The sequence below is a fragment of the Lathyrus oleraceus genome, chromosome 6, assembly GCF_024323335.1.
Source record: "Lathyrus oleraceus cultivar Zhongwan6 chromosome 6, CAAS_Psat_ZW6_1.0, whole genome shotgun sequence".
Classification (NCBI taxonomy): domain Eukaryota; kingdom Viridiplantae; phylum Streptophyta; class Magnoliopsida; order Fabales; family Fabaceae; genus Lathyrus; species Lathyrus oleraceus.
The window spans coordinates 180,414,126-180,437,892 of record NC_066584.1 but is presented as its reverse complement, the minus strand read 5'-3'; the positions used below and the strand labels follow the sequence as shown (position 1 = coordinate 180,437,892).

The following is a 23,767-nucleotide window of genomic DNA, read 5'->3' as shown; positions in this document are numbered from 1 at the left end:
CTTGAGGTTTGAAATGTCAAATGAAACTTGTTTCAACATGAATGAAGTGTATCCAACTCTCTCCCACCTCCAAATCCATAAAATCAAGTACAGTTGACCACAGTTGACTTTTTCAACTGATAGATGAATTTGGCAATGCACTGATCAAGTTGAGCCCCAAACTTCTGATGAAATGGCTCAATGATGAAACCCTAGCTTCCCTAAGCTCAATATAATCACATGATGATCCCCATATCCATTGTAGACCCCATCTCCTTGCCATGCCCTGATTGGCCCAATGCAGATGATTCAACTTATTAGGATTGATTAGGGTTGACCAGTGGTCAAAACCCTAATCTCAAAGTATCTGATCAAGCATGATGAATCCCTTGGATGATAACAAGACCATGATGATGATGATGTATCATTGCAACCAAGATCAAGACCAATCTCCTTGAGAATCAAAACCCTAATTTGAACCACCACCCTCAGATAGTTAATGATCAGTCCAATGAAACCCTGGCTTGCATCCTGACCTCTTCATCTTCTGATCAAGACTTATGAAGATGACTTGTACAATGTAACCACATGATATGCAATTATGCAATGCCTAATGACCTACAAATGATATGCAATATGTTAAGCTAGTCCCAAGAGAGGAGGGCAAATTTTGAGGTGTTACACTTACGATGTTCTACAATTCACTTAAGTGCGCCGTACATTACGGTATTCCTTAGTTACTCTATCTCTCATCAATCCGTCCTTTTGTGTGTGACCTTGTAGGTTTTCGCGGCATTGGCAATTATATTAAATCACGTATTTAACATAATAAACAGTGAGAGGTATCTAGCAACACATCACTGTTTCCCAAGACACGAAAATGTCATGTGACCTGACAAATCATTTTGTGATAATACTTATGTGTACAATTACCCTTTTGCCCTTATGTCTATATTGAACACAAGGCATAGACTGTGTCATCCTTGTCCAATTCAATATTGGGCCCATATGTTAGACTATGGCACGGATCTAGAAGGGGGGTTGAATAGATCCCAATTAAAAACTTGAGTCGGCGCTGCCAATTTGAAAGAAAATTGGTTTTGAAAATTTGTTTTAAGTGCGGAAGCAGCCGAGGAAAATTTTAGTCTAAAACGAACCGTTATTGGAAAACCGGATATGCGTTAAGCTAATGGATTAGAGATAAAATGAAATACAAATCACTACACTATTTGCACACTCAATTGATATTTTTCACTAACTAGTAAGCCTAGTTCCAATGATCCAAAATACCAAATTAAACTGAGTGCAAACTTAAGACAACTTTGGCTTATGCAAATTCACAAACACTTGGTGTGCATACACTCCAAGAGATATTTGAGTTGAGTTAGTAATTCAAATTTATCTAGTACAATATACTATTGTACTTTGTATTCAAACAGCAGTTTTAATCTCTTACTCAACTTATATCAACGTTTGGTAAACTTGCTTAAACTAAAATCACTTAATTTTTAAGCTGAAAAGCACTTATGCAGAAAATTAAAGAAGACAGAGATTTGATGAGGCAGTTCCCCCGCCGTCCTCGCTTCGGGGTACGTCTGCCCTCAATTCTAAAAATAGAATTGAGATGATTAATTAGATATCACCTGTGAAATTTAACCGTTTATACAAGGATTGCAAAGCATGTAAACAACAGAACTTCCAATGTGTTGAATGATGCTTCCTATCCTTGCTCCTTGATTCAAGATGAATCAAGACCTTCGATCGTTGATGCTAGACCTCCGATTCCAGCCCCTTTGTTGAAGAATCTTCCGTTCTTCAAACCCTCGGCCCGGCTGATCTCAAACACAACGAGTCGAACCCGAATCCTTCACTTCAATGTCACCGAATCCGCTACTAGACTGATGAAGACTTCCTCTTCTCAATCACCTTCGCTCGGCTGAATATTGATGAAGCGATTCGTGCAAAAACCCCCAAACACAAACCCGCATTGGAGGACAAAACCCTAATGGTTTTATTCAAGAAAGAACCTGCCACAAGCTTCAACTCGAACTGGATTCTTCGATCACAGCTTCGAACCTTATCACCTTTACTCGATCACGAACCACATCAAAAGTAATTGTTTGCAGATGATGAGTTGTGAAATGTTGAAGATGAAGATGATGAGTCTTGGACACCTTTTTCACTCTTTCTTGTTTCCTTGAACACTTGAACTCAAATTAGCAAATGTTGGTTAATAAAAGTGTTTTAACTTCTATATATAGTAACTGACAAAACCAATTAAAAATAACAGAATTTCAAACAGTGGAAATAACTCAGAAAACTGAGTTTACGCACGAGCGGTCGACCATAGGTCGGTGTGCGCTGAGCCGTGAGTGATGCGCCGACCCCTATGGTCGACCCATGGTTCCATGCGCTGGCTTCTGGTCGACTCAAGGGATTTTTGCGCTAACCCGTGAGTTATGCGCCGACCCTTATGGTCGACGCAAAGAAGCATGCGCTGACCAATCTCAGTTCTGCTGAGCTTTGCGCTGACCCGTGAGCGTTGAGCTGACCCCTATGGTCGACTCAAGGCTTTCAAATCTGCATAAAACTGTGTTTTGTGATTTTCATGCATTTCGTCATGATCACACTTTGTCCACATATGTTTTTGATCATTATAATAGGTTTAGACAAACGTAGAAAAGGATATGGTGGGTAATGTGTTTCATTTATTTGTAGACGTGCATGATGGTCTTTTGTCATCATCGAAACTTGCGATCGTATGTTGTCTGACTCTTTGTCTTTACACCATAGACATTTATCCTGTTACGCAGGATGGGCAAATTCCATCTAGGTCACTCATGTCCCTTAGCATGCTTCGTGGAGTACCCATCTAGGGTACATAGTGTCTTTATGGTCATCCAATTACGGACAATGTTTGATCAGCAATAAGGCACTCGACTCTACATCTAGGGTCCATAGTGGTTTCAGGTCGAAGGGTGGTATACACCATTATCACCATGAGAATAACTTATGACACTTTGCATAACATTTTATATAGTATTCTCATAGCGGGTCAATCCAGTATAAATATTACTCTTAATATTCATACCTATGTTTAAGACTTGATAACTCCTTATCCGTGATCCATGAGATGTGATCATTAGTCTATATACATAATAGTCTTAATGCTTTAGTGTTCTTATGTTTAATGTGATCTCATGATTAAGTCACACTTGATACATTAAACAGACTATCTATTCTAGGGACTTTATTTAGACAAACATAATAAAGAAAAAGCCTTTTATTATTAATAAATAATTTGATACAAGTACCAAAAGTATTGGCCTTTAGGCCTTACACCAACATAAGTGAGAGAAGGATATGTGGGAAGAACGGTTCCATGCTTTGAGCAAAAAGCATGAGGAGTTGCAGCTTGAGTCTAAGGACAAAGATGCACTTATTGAGCTACTTGAAGACCGAGTGACAAAGAGACAGAGAGAACCAGAGGTTTCATCTTCCTCTAGTATGCCTCAGCCTTCCGTTGCTTGGAAGAAGATTATTGATCAGCTTGTCCTCGAGAAGACTCAGATGAAGGCTTCTTTTGAGTCAGAGATCTGTCGCATTCGAAGGAAGTACGCGCCTAAAGCCTGATCTTCTGAAATTGTTGTTAGGGATCCTTAGGATGACTAGCCTCCTTTTCTCTTGTATTTTTCATTTGGTTTCTGAAATTGTACTCAATGTAATCCTTCCAATTATATAAATAAAAGAGATTTTTATGGTCATATCAAATTGTTGCAATTATTGTTAAATATATATATATATATATATATATATATATATATATATATATATATATATATATATATATATATATATATATATATATATATATATATACACATAAAGATTTGCAAATATTATAGTAAGTTCCTTGAAAATGAAAAAACAATCAAGCATTGCATTTCATACATCATTTGCATAAGCAGATTTCTCTTTCGTCAGATGTCTCATTGGTGTTGCTTCTGCGCTTCAACCAAGCTGACTCATCGGTACAATACTCGCGCCAATCACTCCAGAATTATGGAACATCTCGAGCAAGAGAATAGAGATTTGAAAGAGGTGGTCACCCGCCTGACTGCCATGATGGAGTCAGTTCTAGCTGCACAGAGTCAGTCTTCTCCAACACCTGCAACTCCTCCTCCTCAGAGGACTGTTATTTCAGAGGTAGCTACCTCTACTATTCCTGCAACTGCTACTCATTTTGTGTCTGCCATGCCTGCCGGATTCCTGTGGGGAATGCCTCTGAACTTCGTGCTTGAAGGCTTTGCTCCTACATTTGCTTCTATGTCGGCATCTAGCCCAGTCATGTCTGTGCCACCACCTGTCGTGCACACTTTGCCTCGTGTGGAAGACACCATTTATTATTCCGAGCCGTCTGAGGGCCCGAATGTATATGAGAAAATGGACGAGATGAAAGATCAATTTCCTGAGTTGCGCAAGGAGTTGAAAACCTTGAGAGGTAAGGATATATTTGGGAAGAGTGCTGCTGAATTGTGTCTGGTGCCGAATGTGAAGATTCCGGTGAAATTCAAAGTGCCTGACTTTGAAAAATACAAAGGGAACACATGTTCGCTCAGTCATTTGGTGATGTATGCCTGCAAAATGTCCACCCAAACAGACAATGATCAGCTGTTGATCCACTACTTTCAAGATAGTCTGATCGGTGTTGCGCTAAGATGGTATATGGGGTTGGATAGTGCGAGCATCCACACTTTCAACAATTTGGGTGAAGCATTCGTAAAGCAGTACAAGTACAACGTTGATATGGCTCCCGATCGAGATCAGTTGAGATCATTGTCTCAGAAGGATAAGGAAACTTTTAAGGAGTATGCATAGAGGTGGAGAGAACTCGCTGCTCAGATCAACCCTCCTTTAGAGGAAAAGGAGATGACCAAGATTTTCCTGAAGACCCTTAGCTCATTTTACTATGAGAGGATGATCGCCAGTGCCCCCAGTGATTTTACCGAAATGGTAAATATGGGGATGAGGCTAGAAGAAGGTGTCAGAGAAGGACAATTGTCTAAGGAGGAAGTATCGTCCATCAAGAGGTACGGCAGCAGTTTTTGTAAGAAGAAGGAAAGTGAAACCAATGCAATTTCCAGTGGGAGGCAGAGAAGGCCTCAAATCAGAAGAAGTCAACCATCCCCTCAACATCATCATTAGGTACCGCCAGTAATTCCTGTGTTTTCAGCAAATCAATCATCACCAGTTCAACAACAACAACGTCAACAACAACAACCACAACAATGAACAAACACCTACAACAACAACAATACCAACAATCATCAACAATAGAATTTTGAAAGGAAGAAGGTCTCTTTTAACCTGATTCCGGTGACCTATGCAGAGCTTTACCCATCGTTGGTTCTCAAGAACCTACTCCAACCAAGAAATCCTCAGAATATACCTGAACCACTTCCATGGTGGTACAAACCAGACCTCCGTTGTGCTTTTTATCAAGGAGCACCCGGACATGACATTGAGAAACGTTATCCACTCAAATATGAAGTCCAGAAGCTATTGAAAAGTGGAATGGTTTCCTTGGAGGACCGTGCACCCAACGTGAAAGCTAACCCACTGGCCACTCATGGAAATTCATTTGTCAATATGGTGGACGGCTGCCCCGGGGAGTTCAAAGTGTTCGACGTTCGTTTCATTCAAAGGTCCTTGGTGACGATGCATAAGGACATTTGCTTGGTGAGCGATTGTGAGCATGACCATGATGGTTGTGCTATCTGCAGTGTTAATTCAAGAGGTTGTGAGATTGTGAAAAGAGACATCCAGTGGTTGATGGATGAGGGTATGATTCAGATTGTTCAATCCTGACACATAGATGACGATGTCAATGTGATTGTTCTTGTGTTTAAGAATCCTGAGAGAGTGGTGATTTAGTATGATAGCATCAACAGTAACAGTATCAGCCAAAGATTGGTATCACTGTTGGTCATACGGTTGGTGGGTCCAATCCCGTACGCATCCGATAAGGCTGTTCCTTATCAGTATAATGCAACTACGGTGAAGGATGGTCAAGAGGTTCCATTACCTACGACCAATTTTGTCATGAGCATTGCTGATGTTACCAAGGTGACCCGCAGTGGTCGAGTGTTTGGGCCGGTGTTCCCAAAAGATATGGAAGAGTCAATAGTTGGTAAGAAGGTAGAAGTGCCCGCAGTAGATCCGGTTAGTACATCAAAGCGTCAGTCTGGTGAATCCAGCAGTTTGAAGACTAACGATTATGATGAAGTGCTTAGGCTGATAAAGAAAAGTGAGTTCAATGTGGTGAAGCAGCTGCTCCAAACCCCCTCAAAGATTTATGTACTATCTCTGTTAATGAATTCCGAAGCGCACAGCGAAGCACTCCAAAGAGTTCTAGAACAAGCGTTTGTGGAACATGATGTTACGGTGGATCAGTTCGATCATATTGTAGCTAACATCACTTCCTGCAACAATCTCATTTTCTATGATGAAGAACTTCCTAAGGAGGGTAGGAATCATAATCTGGCTTTGCATATCTCGATGAATTGCAAAGATGACGCTTTATCCAATGTGCTTTTTGACATCGGATCTTCGTTGAATGTGCTTCCAAAGTCAACATTATCAAAGTTGTCATACCAAGGAGCGCCTATGAGGTATAATGGGGTAATTGTCAAAGCTTTCAACGGTTCGCACAAGACAGTGATAGGTGAAGTGGACCTCCCGGTGAAGATAGGTCCGAGTGATTTTCAAATTACTTTTCAAGTAATGGATATCCACCCGGCTTACAGTTGTCTGTTGGGAAGGCCATGGATCCACGAGGCAGGAGTTGTTACCTCCACATTGCATTAGAAGCTCAAATTTATGAAGAATGGCAAGCTTGTCATTCTTGGTGGGGAGAAGGCACTATTGGTTAGCCACTTGTCATCTTTATCTTATGTTGAAGTTGAGGATGAGGTTGGAACTCCAATCCAAGCCTTATCTATTGCTGCTGAAAAGAGAGTTGGGGCACCTATGTCCTCATTAAAAGATGCAAGGAAGATTGTTGAAGAAGGAACTGTTGATTAGTGGGGACGAGTGGTAGAGGTCTCCGACAATAAGAATAGAACCGGTATGGGTTTTCAGCAAGGGTTGTCAGCTACTAGATCAAAGAATATGCAACTTAGCTTCCGTAGCGGAGGGTTCATTCATGACAATGAACGACACTTAGTTGTTGTCCTAGAGGATGACAAAGAGGAAGGTTGCACCAATTTTGTGACGCATGGAAAGGCTTGCAATAATTGGAATGCTGTTAATATTCCTGTTATTATGCATCGATTTAAGTAATTGCTTTTATTTGTTTTTAAAAATACTTCTCATATGCCTAAGGGAGAAGTGAACATTGTTGGGCATTTCAAATTGATCATTAATAAAGTTTAATTATATTCATCCACATCTATGATGTTTTGCTTTTACTTTTTGCTTTATTCTGAAAATGATAATCATAAATAAAACAATATAATTGTCCATCTGCATAGTATTTGGTCACAAATTCACCTCTCTAAAATCAAAATATCAAATCATTATGTAGGTTGGTTTCTAACCCCATTGAATACAATGATCTTTCTCCTTCTCCAAATTTTGAATTCCCTATGTTTGAGGATGTGGAGGAAAGTGATGAAGAAGTAAGTGATGAATTGTCTCATCTTCTTGAGCATGAAGGAAAAGCCATTCAGCCATTCGAAGAATAGATTGAGTTAGTCAACTTGGGTTCCGAGGATGATGTGAAGGAAGTCAAGATTGGGGCTTGACTGTGTCCAGATGTTAAGAAGGGGTTGACTGATCTTCTCCGAGAGTATTCAGATGTGTTTGCTTGGTCCTATCAAAACATGTCTGGTTTGGATTCTGAGATAGTGGAGCATAGATTACCGTTGAAGCTAGAATGCCCGCCAGTCAAGTAGAAGTTGAGAAGAATGCATCCTGATATGGCAGTGAAGATCAAAGAAGAAGTGCCGAAGAAGATTGATGTCGGTTTCCTTGTGACCGCTGAGTATCCGCAATGGGTGCCCAATATTGTGTCTGTGCCAAAGAAAGATGGAAAAGTATGCATGTGTGTTGATTATAGAGATTTGAATAAAGTCAGTCCGAAAGATGATTTCCCCCTGCCACACATTGATATGTTGGTAGACAATACTGCTAAATTCAAAGTCTTTTCGTTTATGGACGAATTTTCCGGATATAATCAGATCAAGATGGCACCCGAGGATATGGATAAGACCATATTCATTACACCTTGGGGAACATTCTGTTATAGAGTGATGCCTTTCGGTTTGAAGAATGCTGGTGCAACTTACCAAAGAGCAATGACTAATCTTTTTCATCATATGATGCATAAAGAGATTGAAGTTTATGTTGATGATATGATTGCTAAATCCATTAATGAGGAGGAACATGTTGAGCATTTGTTGAAGCTATTACAGCGTTTGAGGAAGTATAAACTCCGCTTAAATCCCAATAAGTGTACTTTTGGTGTTCGTTCTGGTAAGTTGTTGGGCTTTATTGTCAGCGAGAAGGGTATTGAAGTTGATCCCGCCAAGGTCAAAGCAATACAAGAGATGCTTGCGCCCAAGACTGAGAAGCAAGTCAGAGGTTTTCTCGGTCGCTTAAATTATATCTCAAGATTCATTTCACACATGACTCCCACATGTGCGCCTATATTCATGTTTCTTCAGAAAGATCAGTCTTGTGATTTGACCGAAGATTGCCAGAAAGCTTTTGATAGTTGTCGTATCCCAAAATTTTCCCTCTCCCATTTACATCTTTCATTCGACCTACGACTTGGAATTCATTTGTACACATTCATCTATATGCATATGCATCGTGCATTCATGCTAATACAAGCATCTATAGATTCAAAGCTGGTGATTGTTTCAAACCCTAATTAGGGGAAGTTTTAACCCTGATACGCCTTGCATCCTTATTTGTCATCCTATGCTTAGGAATCCCTAATTCACGCATCTTGGTTGATTGAGGTCATTGGCTGACTTTCTGGTCCACTAGTTGATCAAAGTCAACCATCCGTGCCCAAGTCCATATTGTCTCGACTTTAGCAATGTCAACCATTATCTATGCCTTTCGATCACGTTGCTGTTGATTTCATTGTTTTTCTATTTTAAAATAAATTTAATTGATCTTAATTATATCTTAGATTTTAATTTGATTTCATTTTAACTTCTAATTGATGAATTAAAAATTAAATCTAATTTCAAATCAACTGTTTAATTCCAATTTTTATTTGATTTCTTTTACTTGATTTTAATTTCAAAATAAATTCCAATTTTTATTTGATTTTTTTTACTTGATTTTAATTTCAAAATAAATCTAATTTCAAAATTCAAACTCTAATTGATTTTTATTTTCAAATGAATGTTACAACGGATATCAAATTAATCATAATTATAAATTAATTTGACTTTAATTGATCTTTATTGGCTTTTGATTTTAATTCCATTTTTAGATCAGTTTTAAAATTATTCTTATAATTCAGTGCCCATTTTTAGATCATTTTTTAATTAGCCTTATCCAATCATTCATAATTTTCATTTTTATTGGTTTCTATCTCAAAGTTTATTTCAATTCAATTTAAAATCACATGATACTCAAAATTAATAGGTATTTATGATTCAGAACTGTACATTCTCAATTTCAATTTTCTACATCTTTATAACATTCAATATAATTCCATTACACGTTCCACGTTTTAACTCATTTACAAAATTACAACTAATAAATAATACGCATTCAAATACAACCATTCAGAAATATGTAGTATTAATGCAAAAAAAAAAAAACCACTACAGGAAGCAACGGCAACAGGGAATTCTTGGACGAGGCTTTAAACTGAATGTCAACATTCAAAGTTGCTCGCGAGGCATGATGCTCCTGGTACTTATTTTCCAGTTCACGACTCAAGTCCCGGCTCTAGTACTCCGGTGTCACCTGTAAGTGTAAACCAGGATTTGCACAAGACATTCTAGGATACATTTCATAACTTCTAAGGATTCCACATTAGAACCACGACATACCGCAAAGAGCCATGCATTCACACCTGACAAAAGCTAGCATAACAACAGTTAATGAATTTTCGTAACAGGTTTCAAAACAATTCTGATTTCTAACAATTCATTAACTATCCGATTTTCATCAATAACAATTCGATACACATTGAATTTCAAACCGTAGCATAACAACAGTTAATAAACTTTATTGATTCTTCATCCATAACCGTAATTAAGTAGCCTAGCAGAAAGTTTCGGCTGCCGGCATAAGCTGAACGTTACAGGACTCACAAACCATTTCGAAAGGAAGCGAGGTTTGGTTTGTATTTCGATTTCCAGTTGTATTTATAAGTCCATTTCATGTAAATTTCCAGTTGGATTTCTAACCAACATTCCCATTTCTAACTAACACCAACTATAGACTTTTCTAACCGAGTTAAAATAGAGTATTCTAAATAACTTATTCCAAATAACAAATAATCACAACACAATTTTCCTAGCATGCCCAAAGAAACAATAATGCGAAGAATAGTTTTCATTTGCAGCACAGTTGAATGTTCATCTTAATTGCAATTTATAATTAACTGAACTAATCTAAATAAAACTTTCTAACATGACTATTCCATAACTCACAATTCTTTAACAAAGCTTTTAAAACTAACTACCTAACTGTTCTTCTAGCACTAGCCAATTGGCACGACATTTAACCACTAATAGAATTCAACTCCTAATATCTAACAGTCTTACTACCAGAACACGCTGCGCGAAGGTACCTGCACTAACAGGTTCGCACTCGGGCCAATACCTCTTCTCAATGGAAACTTCACATGTGTTTTTTTATCTCAACCTGCAAAAGTAATTAGCAGCATACAAGGTTAAACCATCTAACACAAATAAGGAATTTTCATTTTTTATTCTAAATTATAACCAAATACTAACAAAGGCCACCGAGTTCAGCAGCGGCAGAAAACCGTCTGAGCCGAAAGCATACAAGCTGCCAACACCAACTCCAAGCGCAGGATGCTGCAGCTATAACGTACGCACCGACGGTCACAACGGCAATAAGAATACACCAATCTGTAAGCCAACGATGCAATCCGCTTCTGTACCGTTCGACACATCTGAAACCAAATGACAGGGAAAGTCAGGGTAACAACTTCTTTTCATTTAAGCAGCATAAGAGAAATCAAACCAAATAACAAAACCCAGTTAAAAGAATTCAGCAAACTAACCATAAACACAACCTTTGCCAATAACCAATAGAACTAATTTTTTCCTTTTCTCTTCTTGAACAAAACAGAATAATTACAGGATGAATATAGCTTCGATCCAGCTCCATCTGACCGCTTTTTTCTCCTAACAAATTTCAACCATTCCAACTTCATAATAATTAACTCATAACAGATTTCTAACAGTAATCTTAACATATGATTCCAACCGAATTCTACCGCCAGCTAACATTAACTAACTTAATTAACCCTCTACTGACAGATTTCCAGTTAATGAGCATAACACAAACCTAACCCAATTGTTTAACATCTAACTATCAGATTTAGTTTATTCAAAATCACAAGACCTACAGCAAAATCAAGCAGAACATCAGCAGATGGAAACATTCAAGCATAAATTGCAACTGCCATAAGAACTTCCTAACAGGAAATGGTTCTAGTTAACATTAACCTAACATACTAATCTGTTGGAATAGCCCATAACAGGTCGAATCCATGTTAGTGGCCAACCGAAATAGTGGTAGCATCAATCAGTTCCTAGCAGATTTGAACATCACGGAATTAAAGCCAAATTGACAGAACTCATATAAGCAGAACACCAGTTTGGGAGACGACATTTCGGTTCAACTTTTGTTTCAAATTTCCAAGAAAAAACTACAGTTCCAATTACATACATTGCCTATGAACAAGTCCACGACGACAACTTCCCATGACGAACTGTGACCAACAAGTGTGCCGTGCTCCGAGCTAGCTCGAGAATGTCCTTGTGTAGGTCTTTCATTCGATCAACCCCCTGCACAAATCGAATGCAAGTTAAACAAAAATAGCATCCCATTAACTAGCATCATATTTTACATTTCAACTTCATTTCAATCGAATTTAATTCTAACTAACATTAATATTTCTAACTAAAAATCCAGTCAGAATTTCAAACAAGCTTGTAACATGTAAGCATCAACTAGTAGCATACATATACGACATCAAAATCCACCGTCTACCGGACATGTAAACCTTTATCACTGTTATTTCACAATCACCACCAATGGTGCATTTCCAGAACAGAGCCAACAATGTCCAATGGGAACAGAACTGCATACATGGATACCAAAAGGATGCTAATCATCATCACAGCTGGCCTTTGTCTAACATGGCTAGCTCATAATAAGATGCACATGTGAACCGAGTAAAAAAAAACATGCAGCTTTATTCATAATCATGCAGCTTTCTGCAGCATAACATTTAACCACAAAAACAAGCCAAAACTCATATTTGGAGTCCCCCTTTTGCGAAAGCTTCAACTACTAACTACTCTAGCATAATTAATAACTAACTCGATAGCCTAATATCCAATTTCAGCACAGCCGTAAATCCACGGTATGATCTAGCAGAGATATTGCGAAAGCTTCAACTACTAACTACTCTAGCATAATTAATAACTAACTCGATAGCCTAATATCCAATTTCAGCACAGCCGTAAATCCACGGTATGATCTAGCAGAGATAAGTCCGACCAACTGAACCGTTAACAAATTTAATGAGAAAAACTCACAGTGTAAACAAAGAAGAAGAGAAATGACAGGTTCTGCAAGTGCGTGTGGAAAACACTTTCATCTTGGCTTCTATGCGTACAGTTTCACCATTCTCAACTTCACCATCACCCTACAAAGCTCAAAACAGGAGCAGCAAACCATTAGCTGAGGACCTGAATTCTCGCTTCACACCCTCTTAATCAGAATTCACTTAACGGATCGAGTTACATACCAGCAGAAATAGGTTGATCTCTAGCAGTCATCATCCGACTAAACACCATTTCCATTTCAGAATTTCGACCTGACTGTACCAACTGCTTCAACCTGCAGAAAGGCCATAAGTTAATAACAACACAAATGTATCTCGTAGTGGCAGCCGATCTCACATGAGTAAACATTTCACAAAATTGCATAAAGAAGTCTCACTCTAACAGTATTAAAAGAAGACGTTAATTACTAACCAGAGAATCCTGCATTCTAACTATCTAACAGAAACTAATCGCCTCACTAACAGTGTAACAGGAAGCCACCTACAACATCCAGTTAAAATTCATTTTCATTAAGTCATTAATAAAAAAAAACCAACATAACCAACTTAACTAACTGAGTTAACTAACTGAGTTTGCTATCAACTCAGTGAGTCATCCCTAACTGACTCCAAGCCACCCTCAACTAACTCCAGACCTCATTCCTAGCCTAACCTAATTCCGAACATCAACTCTATTTAAGAGATTTATCACTCACACTTTGAGGCCCTTGCATTTTTTGGCTTGAACATGCACTCTCTATCTTGCAACCTCCTCCCTCACCAGAGCTCAATCTATCTCAAAGAAGCCATTGAAGCTTCGCATCGAAGCAATTCTGCTGGACCTAAGCCACCTCAGTCTCTTTTCACCGCTCACAAAGTCAGAAGAAGAAGAAAGAAGAAGTTGTAGAAAACACACAAAGAAAGTCACCTGTGAACGGCATCGACGACACCGGAACCTCCGCGTCGCTTCAGTATGGTAAGTATCGTAACTCGTATACGTGGTGTCATGATTTCATTCCATTAGTTGATGCGAATTGCTAGCCTCGTTTCCATGTTGTTCTTGATGTTGGTTGACGCAAAGAGAGTGGAATTAGGGCTCGAATTATCAAACTGCAATTCCTCCGATCTCCTTCTGTATCAAACTGCAATTCCTCCGACCTCCTTCTGTATCAAACTGCAATTCCTCCGATCTCCTTCTGTATCAAACTGCAATTCCTCCGATCTCCTTCTGTATCAAACTGCAATTCCTCCGATCTCCTTCTGTATCAAACTGCAATTCCTCCGATCTCCTTCTGTTAATTCCATGATTCCGTGCTCCACCAGTTTTTGATTCCTTTAATCCCTTCCTGCTTTGTTCTTCCCCAATCTTCTTCTTCTCTCCAATCTTCCTCACCCTAACCTGTTTCTTCAACCAAGAACTCTAACTCCCTCCAATTACAGAATAAAACAGCACCTGTAATCACCCTGAACAAGGACCTACAACCACCTATAACAGAGTGAGCCTTCGGAAATCTCGGAGACTTTTTGAACTCTCTCCAACTGTGGAACCAAATTCAACAGAACCGCCTTTCCATTAACAACAACCTTCGCCATCGCTCTGTTTACGTTCGCTCGAACCTACCAATAATCCACACACGACGGACTCAGAGCAGAAGTAGAATATAAACGAGAAGGAAAAGAGGAAGAAGAAGCAGTACAACGAGAAGTTAGGAAGGTCGAAGCAAAGGCATACCAGGGGAGTTTCGAGGAAGATCGTCTCGACAAATGCAAGCACTGATCGGAATCAAAGCTTCACCATCAACCGCACGTTCGTTACGAAGGCAAAGCTTGCGCACGAGTGGAACCTCCACCATTCATCTTCAGTACACCGCGGTTGAGGGTCGATGAACATTGATGACATTTTACACCGATAGGTCTCTTCTCCTCTTTATCTTTCGATTCTGCAAATCTTGAGAGCGTCCTTGTTTCTTCCATTGGTACTATGGCCTCGTTTGAAATTCGATGGTGAGCGAAGCCTTGGAGGTTGGTCATTCATGGCGGAATTTGCGTTTTGAGAGAAATTTTTGATGTCGTGAATGACGGCTAGGTCGCAGGGATCACTCTCGTTGCTAATCCATTTCCGTGGACCTCTTTGGGGAATTTGGGCCTTTGGCCCAGTTGTTCATTTTTTGTTTTTGCACCTCCAATCCGTTTCTCACCCCTTATTTCGGATCTTACCCAAGGCCCATTTGGAGAGATTGCTGCCCCTTAAGCCCGAGTCCAGCTTGTGGTTGGGCCTGGGTTTTGTTGGTTTTTTTTAAGTTAATTAACAATTAGTGGATTAGCTAGTAAGGGTTTAGTTAAGGATTAAAGTTATAGTTAGCTAGTAGCTAATTAGATTTAGAAGTAACTAAGATAATAGAATTTGATCAATCCTAGATCTTCATCAATTTTTAGATTTCGATTGATTTTAGAAGTTAATCAATTTTAGAGCTTAATTGATTTTAGATATTAGAATAGCGTTAGGACTTAATTACAATTTTACTCTAATTAAATCTTAGTTAGAATTTAATTTGGTACCTAATATTAATATTTTGTTAATTGGCCATTTTATCCCTTAGGGGTTATCTCGTCATTTTCACCATACATTTGTATGTTCCCTTAACTCTTTTAACATAGATTTTTAATCTAAAAGTTTGACTAACTATAACATGCTCCCTTAGGATTTAACATAGAATTTTTTAATCAACTTTGACTAACCATTAACATGATCCCTTAGATTAGTTTGATTAAACTCTAACCATTAGACTAGGTTCTAACCTAGTTTCCTAAATCATTTCAAACCCTTCGATTGAATTGATCAAAAGTAATTTTGATCAATTAAATCCCTTGAACTGGTATAATCCCACAGTCTAAATTGAGTGACCAAAAGACCCTTGGTCACTTAATAAGACTTTTCTTCCAAGCTGTGGAGCTCGAGGCCTTAACTCAAGATCTTCAATCAAGGCATCCTCAGTCACACCAAGCAGCGGATTATACAAGACAAATCAAAGGTCAACACTTGGTAAATATGATTCAAATTGTACGAAACGAGCCTTAAGCAATGAGGAATGATGAGTGGGAGTCTCTCCTACCCTTGTCTAGAGCGACTTTGCGTATGGGGCGTATGCCCCAAATATTCAAAGCGTTTGCCCTTATTAATAGACTTTAGTACAATACGAATCGATTAAACTACCAAGTCTTCTTCATATAAGTTCAACATCAACACAAGGATCAACAACAAAGGTTCTTCACCAATAACTTGTCAATCAAGAGAAGTATCATTCACTTCAAGTCTTAAGTAATGAGGAATGATGAGAGGGAGTCTCTCCTACCCTTGTCTAGAGCGAATTTGCGTATGGGGTGTATGCCCCAAATATTCAAAGTGTTCGCCTTTATTCATAGACTTTAGTGTGATTCCTATCAATCGACTGTCAAGTCTCTTATCACTTCATTCTCTCTCCATTCCATTCTAATCAATTCAATCTCAATCATTCATTTCTTTTGCCTTCGTCATCTTCTTTTCAGCCCTAGTGGGCTGAACTACGGAAGCTCTGATTTCCTCATTGCATAATGAGGGTATGTAGGCAGGAGAATCCAGTTTCTTCACGAGCTATCTTATTTATCAATCTACCTAATCCTACTCCATTCATGCAATTTATACCATCTCTTCGAGATCAATCATACTTCTCCTTGGACTCCTTGTCCATCCTTTCAGGACGTCTTGATGACAGTTCATTTCTTCAATCAAGAGTTGTTTAGCTCTCATCCCTAACATCTGATCCATCTTTGTTTGGCTCTCATCCCAAACACTCGTTTCATCCTTGTTTGGCTCTCATCCCAAACACTCACTTCATTCTTGTTTGGCTCTCATCCCAAACATCTAATTCATTCTTGTTTAGCTCTCATCCCAAACATTTTATTCATTCTTTTTCGGCTAACACGCCATTTTGCTCTTTGATTAAGGGTCTACCCTTCTCTTGGATCCAAGCTACTATCCTGATTTGATCTCGAATTGGCGATTCCCCAGCAAGTCATACACTACTCCTTACACTCCAGTACTACCCCATCTCTCTCTTTACATTCTCGTAGTTCCGAATTACGATTGCTCTGACTTTCTCATTATACGATGAGAATACGTAAGCACGAGGATGCGAATCCTTGGCAAGCATACTTCTAATTATTCCTTCTTCGCCTTAGGGCATCATTCATATCTTCCACCCTCCATCATCTACCTTCGATCATAAATCGTTCACCTAGTGACATATCTGTCTTTTTGACATCGAAATACACTTCTTTGGAATTCCATACATATCCTTTTAGGACGCCTAACGAATAGTCCGCATTTCATGCCTAGAGTTGTTTGGCTCTCATCCCAAACATTTAATTCCTTCTTTTTAGCTAAAACCCTACAGTGGCGCCCTGCTAATCCACGTATCGGTTAACGCTGTTTCCCTCTGGTAAAATCTCACTTCTCTTATGGATTCCAATACACTTTCACCTTTCGATTTTAAGCATTATTTCTTCAATCACTCATCACCAGATACTTTATTTTGTGACTTCGGTCACTTCACTCCGTTCATTTCCATGATACCTTCAATACTACCTTCTTTCACTCCATGTGATATACTTTATCTTTGAGCCAAAAACATTATACCTTTGTGCTCCATCTTATACCTCCTTGTGAACCAAGAGTTGTTTGGCTCTCATCCCAAACACATAATTCCTCTCTTTTCGGTTGTTCCAGTACAGTGATATAAGTTATCTACGCCCTCACTTGTCGGTTCAAACAACATGTTTACTCTTGGGTTCACGTCTTCACCCCTTTCTTGGAGTACAAACAACGTTATTCTTTAGTTCAAACCATACTTCTATCACACTCCTTTCCATCTCCCATTTCTAGTTCCTTGAACTACGAAGCTCTGAATTCCTCATTGCACTATGAGGATACGTAGGCATGAGGGCCCTAATCCTCACCGAGCACTTTATCTATTTCTATTCCTTTTCCCATTCTTTTGCGAGTAATCTTTAGCTAACACCTATTCGAGCGAGAACAATCAAAACGGTTTCCATGGAGTACCATGGATGTTTGAGGTGCTAATAACTTCCCCTTGCATAACCGACTTCCTTACCCAGTATATCTCTTTCCCCCGGGTTTTATCGATGTTTTCCCTTCCCTTTGGGGATAAATAAAGTTCGATGGCGATTCTGTTGTATGTTCGAGCGTGCGATACGCTCAGGTATATTTCCGCTAGCTTCAGCTGGCGACTCTGCTGGGGACACTTTGCTACTTGGAGTACTTCCTAATCGCTAAAAGGAGTCTATCCCAGTCTAGGTCGTTTGCTCGCTAGTTTCTAGGTGTTCATCTTTATACTTTACTCGCTTTATTTTATCTGTTATTTACTTTATTATTGCATTTTGGCATCCTGGATATCTGTATATGATGTTGTTTGGGTTAGGCTATTGATACATAAGGGAGAAGCTCTATACCCGAGCTTGAGTACACACACAGGATAATAACGTGACTAGAGTCGTGTTTGACCTCCGTGGAGTTATTTCGAGATTATGGTTGACACGAGACATCACACCTAGAGTAGATCCTTTTGGGAGCATCATTGTCCGACGAGTCATTCGTCCAAGACAATGGTATCTCAAATTGGGTCGTTGGCTCTAGGGACCTTTTAGGACCACCCTTTAAGTATAGTACACACCTGTGAGGGGATAGGGGTCTTTCTTGCAGGAAACCAAGGCTCTTCATACCTGTGTTCTTGTGTATACGTCGAACCTTTGAACCTGCAACAGACAGATTATGCAGTTTATCTAGAGCATGCCAGAATTCTGACTATATGGCATCCTGCCATTATTGTATCACATAGCATCATTACATCATTACATTAACCATTACATGTTACATTTGCATTTTTCATAGACCTATTGTGCCAGTTGCTAGTGTCAGTGCAGCCATGGATAAGACCGACCGAAGAAAAACCTATCAGTACAAATTGAGAGACTCCAAGGTCGATGAGTTAAGGAAGCTCAGCGAGTTCCTAACCGAAGATTACCGAGTAGCCTTCAAGCAAGCCTATGTAAATCTGTTAGGGGTTTTAAACACCAAGGAGGATTCAGGGTTGATGTTCACTTTCGCACAGTTCTATGACCCCATTTTACACTGCTTCACGTTCCAGGACTTTCTTCTAGCTCCCACACTAGAGGAGTTTACCCATCTACTACAGTTTCCAGTCAAGAATTAAGCTCCATACATGATTGATGAAGACTTCCCAGATTCGGCAGATATAGCTCAGGCCTTGTGCATGAAGAAGGATCTAGTCGAGGCCACTCTCCGAATCAAGGGTAACACGCAGGGTCTACCGTCCAAATTCCTATTCGAGAACGCCACTATGTTTGCCAACAGTGGAAGCTGGGACACATTTTACGCCAGCTTTGTATTACTCATCTATGGATTGGTGTTATTCCCGAATGTTGAAGGCTTCTTTGACAAGGCTGCCATCACCATATTCATCTCCCAGAATCCGGTTCCCACCTTACTAGCTGATGTATTCTTCTCCTTCCATTGGAGAAATATGAAGAAAGAGGGAACTATCAATTGTTGTATTCCTTTGCTGCAGAAATGGATTGTGTCCCATCTCCCGAAGAAAGGGTCGTTTGTTGATAATGTGGGTGATCAGAAGAGGGAAAGGTTCAACAAAGCAGATACTGATATCCAGATTGAGAAAAACAAAAGGAGAAAGGTGGGAGATGCTCTGAAAGGGTCTTTTGAGACCATTGCGAACAAGAAGAAAGAGTTGGCTGAAGCTCAGTATCGAGCCTGCAAGCGAGAGATTGACTACCAAGGTCAAATCAAATCTCTACAAGACCTATTGGAGAAATCGCAGAAGGAGTTGAAGGACGAGTAAGACCGCGCCAAGAAGCTAGAAACAATCCTCGCACAACTCCAAAGTGACATCGACAAAAGGTTTAAAGAGATACGATCTTTGAATCGCCAGGGCCATCGAAACTTGGAGGAAAGGAAACAGCTGAAAGAGGAAGCTACCCAATGGGAGATTCAAAGTCGTCACTTGCAAGTTCTCCTGGACCAGAAAGAAGAATTTGTGCAAGACATCTTGAATGGACCGAGTATTTCCTTGATACATGACCTCATCAGGGATGCCCGGTATTGGACCGATAGACATGCCCGCTTGGCCGAATTTGCTAGCCAATCACTCGAGGACCTTCCTGGGTTGTTGAAGAAGGCCTATGCTGACATGTTTCCTCACAACACCCCGAAGATTATTTTTCATTTCGTTTTTGTATGTAGGGTTGTTATGGAAAGGATCAAGTCCGATCTCCATGCTAGTGCATCAAAATGACCCCGAGTTGTAATAATTTGTACTGTTTGGCTTTCAAATAAATAAAAGAGATGTTGTTGAAATACTTCTATTGTCTTATCCCTATTCACTGTATGACTATGTATGCACACTAGCACACTGGCACCCTAAAAATAATATTTTTTCTACTTGTTAAACATGCATTTATTACATTCATAGCCTAAAGCTAACAGAAAACAAAATGCTTACCTCCGCTGTTTTGCCGCAGCAACAACGACGACTCGTCATCCGTACTACACACGTTCCAGCAAATCCAGACTCATGGCTGAATACGAAGCCGACAACGCTGCTGTCCGTGAATCCCTTGCCCAGGTGCAAGGAGAGATGAACCTATTCAGGGGCAACATGGAGACCATCCTCGAGTGCCTTCAGTCTCAGAGGAACCCTGCCTCTGCTGCTGCCAACGTCACCGGTGTTGTTGGGGTGACCATTCTTGATACCGCTGTTGGCACTACCGTCGACCCTCCGGCGGAAAATGTGGTGCCTAACTCTGGGAACCGTCAGGTGGTCCCCACAGATCCTGCTAGGCTTGTTGCTGCCTACCCGTGGGGAATGCCCCCACACCTTGCTGCTAGCCTCGCCAGTGGAGGATCCTTCTTCCCTCACCCGACTTTTACTACTACTGCTGGAAACACTGGTTTCCCATGGGTTCTCCCTACTCTCCAAACTACCCCGATTAATGTTGCTAATCCGGATGACAACCAGGGTCAGGTCCCTGACGATCTCTCTAACGATGAAGAAGACTAACGAGGCCCGCGCCTCCACTTTCAACTTCCCAGTCAGACTGCTCAAGCTGCGAGCACTGGTCAGGTCCCGACCGTCCCTTTTGGCTACCCAGAGGCAAACTCTGTGCCCATGATGACATACCCTGCATCCCAGTACGTGCAGACAGCGGCACCTCAGGCCCCTAATGCTCAACCTGGAATGCAATACTTTCAGCCTGCTACTGCCGCTCAGACTGTGCCACCGGGTTTCTCCTACCCGCCAATGTGGTTCACCCCAAACATGCCTGCATCGGTCGCCCCCGAAGCCTCTCGACCGGCCAGTCAGGTCGCTCCTCCCACTGTTGATCCGGTTAGACCTGCGGATTACCAGCTCTTGGACGACAGAATAAGGGTCATCGAGGGCTTCTCTTCCTTTGGCATAGATGCTCGAGACCTCTACTTGGTCCCGAACGTGGTGTTACCCCAGAAGTTCAAGGTGTCTGACCTCCCCAAGTACAAAGGCCTTAGCTGTCCCCGCAGTCATCTCACTATGTACTGCAAGAAGATGGCTTCACACATTGATAACGACAACCTCTTGATTCATTGCTTCCAAGATAGCCTGGTTGGGGCTTCCTTGGGTTGGTATATGTGTCTGGAGCGCTCAAAGATCCGGTCATGGAGGGACCTCTCCGAGGCATTCTTGAAACAATATAAGTACAACCTTGACATGGCTCTGACAAGGCTTCAATTACAAAATCAGTCGCAGAGATCTAATGAAACCTTCAAAGAGTATGCTCAACATTGACGCGAAATGGCGTCTAGGGTTCGGACAACATTATCTGACAATGAGTTGGTGGACATCTTCATGGGTACGTTGCAAGGCCTGTATTTTGAAAAGATGATTGGCAGTTCAACAACAAATTTCGCTGACATGGTTACTATTGGGGAACGTGTTGAGAGTGGGCTGAAATCTGGGAAAATAACAGGCACGACCGCACAGCAGACAATCAACAAGAGGTTGCATGGGGGCTTCGCTAAAAAGAAGGAGGGGGAAGCAAATGTTGTAACGGCGAGGGCTCGCCCCCGATATCAATTTCCGATAACCCTTATGCCGTATTATCCATATTCGTACGTTGATGCAGCTCAATACCAACAACCGCCTTTCCAGTATCAACCGCAGAAAGGCAATCAACAATCAACACATGCTCAGAAAAATCCAAACCAACAATATAATAACGATAACAGAGGGCAAAACCGAGGTCAGAATAACATAGGAAATTCTGGTAACCTCCCTCAGTTTGACAAGATCTCGGGGCCATATGCAGAGTTAATACCATATCTAGTCCATGTGGGAGCCATTGTGCCGAGGGAATTGTCGACAGCTTCTCTTCCTTTCAATCGACACCACAATCCTAATGCCACATGTGCTTACCATGCAAGGTATATATGATACTCCACTAAGGACTGTTGGACCCTCAAAAAGAGGATCCAAAAGTTAATTGACCAAGGGGTTCTGTCATTTTCTGAAGAAAAACTAAATGTAAAGACAAATCCTTTGCCAAATTATAGTGGCGTGTCAGTCAACACCGTGATTGAAGAGACAAGTACCAAAGTTATACTGAGAGTTGAAGAGGTGAAGACTCCGATGTCCATTATATTACAAAATCTTGAACAGTTTGGGTTTTTAGAAGGGGTGCATGATGATTGCCTAATATGCGAGTTCGATCAAGATAATTGCGAGCAGTTGGAAGGGTGCGTACAGGCACTGATGGATCAAGGGTTAATACAGTTCTCTAAATCTCAAGCAGCAGAAGAAGTGGCAGTGATTGAACCAATAACAATTGTATACAGGAGAAAGAAGGTTGAAGCTCCTCCCTAAAGGATTCAGCCGATTCATTTCCGTGTTCCAACTTCGTTTCCGTATCAGAATACCAATGCAGTGCCTTGGAATTATGAGACCACAACGTACTTGGGAGGAAAAGAAATTTGCATTCCTGATACAGCAATCGTCAACATCGCTGGAGCGGGAGGCATGACTCGAAGTGGCAGTGTATTCGCTCCTAAATACACTCCTAGGGTGTCTCCAGCACCCACAATTGTCTCGCCTAAAGAGAAGGCAACTTCTACACCGACTCCGCAGGCAGGGACAAATGTACTGGCTACTATGATCGTGACGACTGCTCCGGTATTGACGAAAGTTATTGACAATGATAAAGCTGTAAAGGCCGAAGCGTTCAAGGGTAAATGACCGATGGTTGAAAAAGAACAGTCTGAGGATCACAAGAAGAGTATCACCTTTGAGGAAAGTCAAGAGTTCCTCAAGTTGATTAAGAAGGGTGACTTCAAGATTATTGAACAGTTGAATCAATAAAATTCAGTTTATTCCAGCAAACGTGTTTGTTCTATGTTTTGTATGCAAAATAACTGACTTGTCTTACTCACATAATGCTTTAAAATTTCGGGGAACAATAAAAAGCTACATTAAAGAGAAACAAGTTGCATTACCATTGAAATCCGATCAACCTAATAAGTGATCGGTGACTCAACAGTGGTGGTACTTGAATACCTGTGACATTCGATCGACTGGGGCACCATGGGGACTCCGGCCTTTCAGTGTTCCTTCACAGGCAGGGGATTCCGTGATGGCAGCGTTGGCACCAATTAAAACTTCTCGGCAATCATGTTCTAATTCTTGATGACGAGTCGGAGTTCCCATCACAATAAAGACTCATCCCTACATACGACAAGCAAGACAAAAACATGCATCATAAAAAAATAATAAGCATACATCATGCACTGCATAAAACATATCCTCCACACTGGTAATAAAGCCAATCACCTGG

The 23,767-nt window shown here is 40.5% G+C and overlaps 1 long non-coding RNA gene across 10 annotated transcripts; it reads right to left on the bottom strand.

Moving 5' to 3' along the window:
- Positions 1–9,669: 9,669 nt before the first annotated feature.
- Positions 9,670–14,925, bottom strand: LOC127091592 (uncharacterized). 10 transcript variants are annotated; one of them, XR_007791945.1, is made up of 9 exons: positions 14,550–14,925; positions 13,746–14,434; positions 13,534–13,676; positions 13,251–13,319; positions 13,022–13,113; positions 12,810–12,919; positions 11,264–12,053; positions 10,971–11,152; positions 9,670–10,878 (listed from the first exon to the last, which is right to left on the bottom strand). It is a non-coding gene; the product is annotated as an uncharacterized LOC127091592 (long non-coding RNA). The 10 variants fall into 10 exon arrangements; XR_007791941.1 differs by lacking the exon at positions 13,534–13,676 and having other exon boundaries at positions 11,264–11,387; positions 11,935–12,053; positions 14,550–14,922; XR_007791946.1 differs by lacking the exon at positions 13,251–13,319.
- Between the last annotated feature and the right edge of the window lie 8,842 nt (positions 14,926–23,767).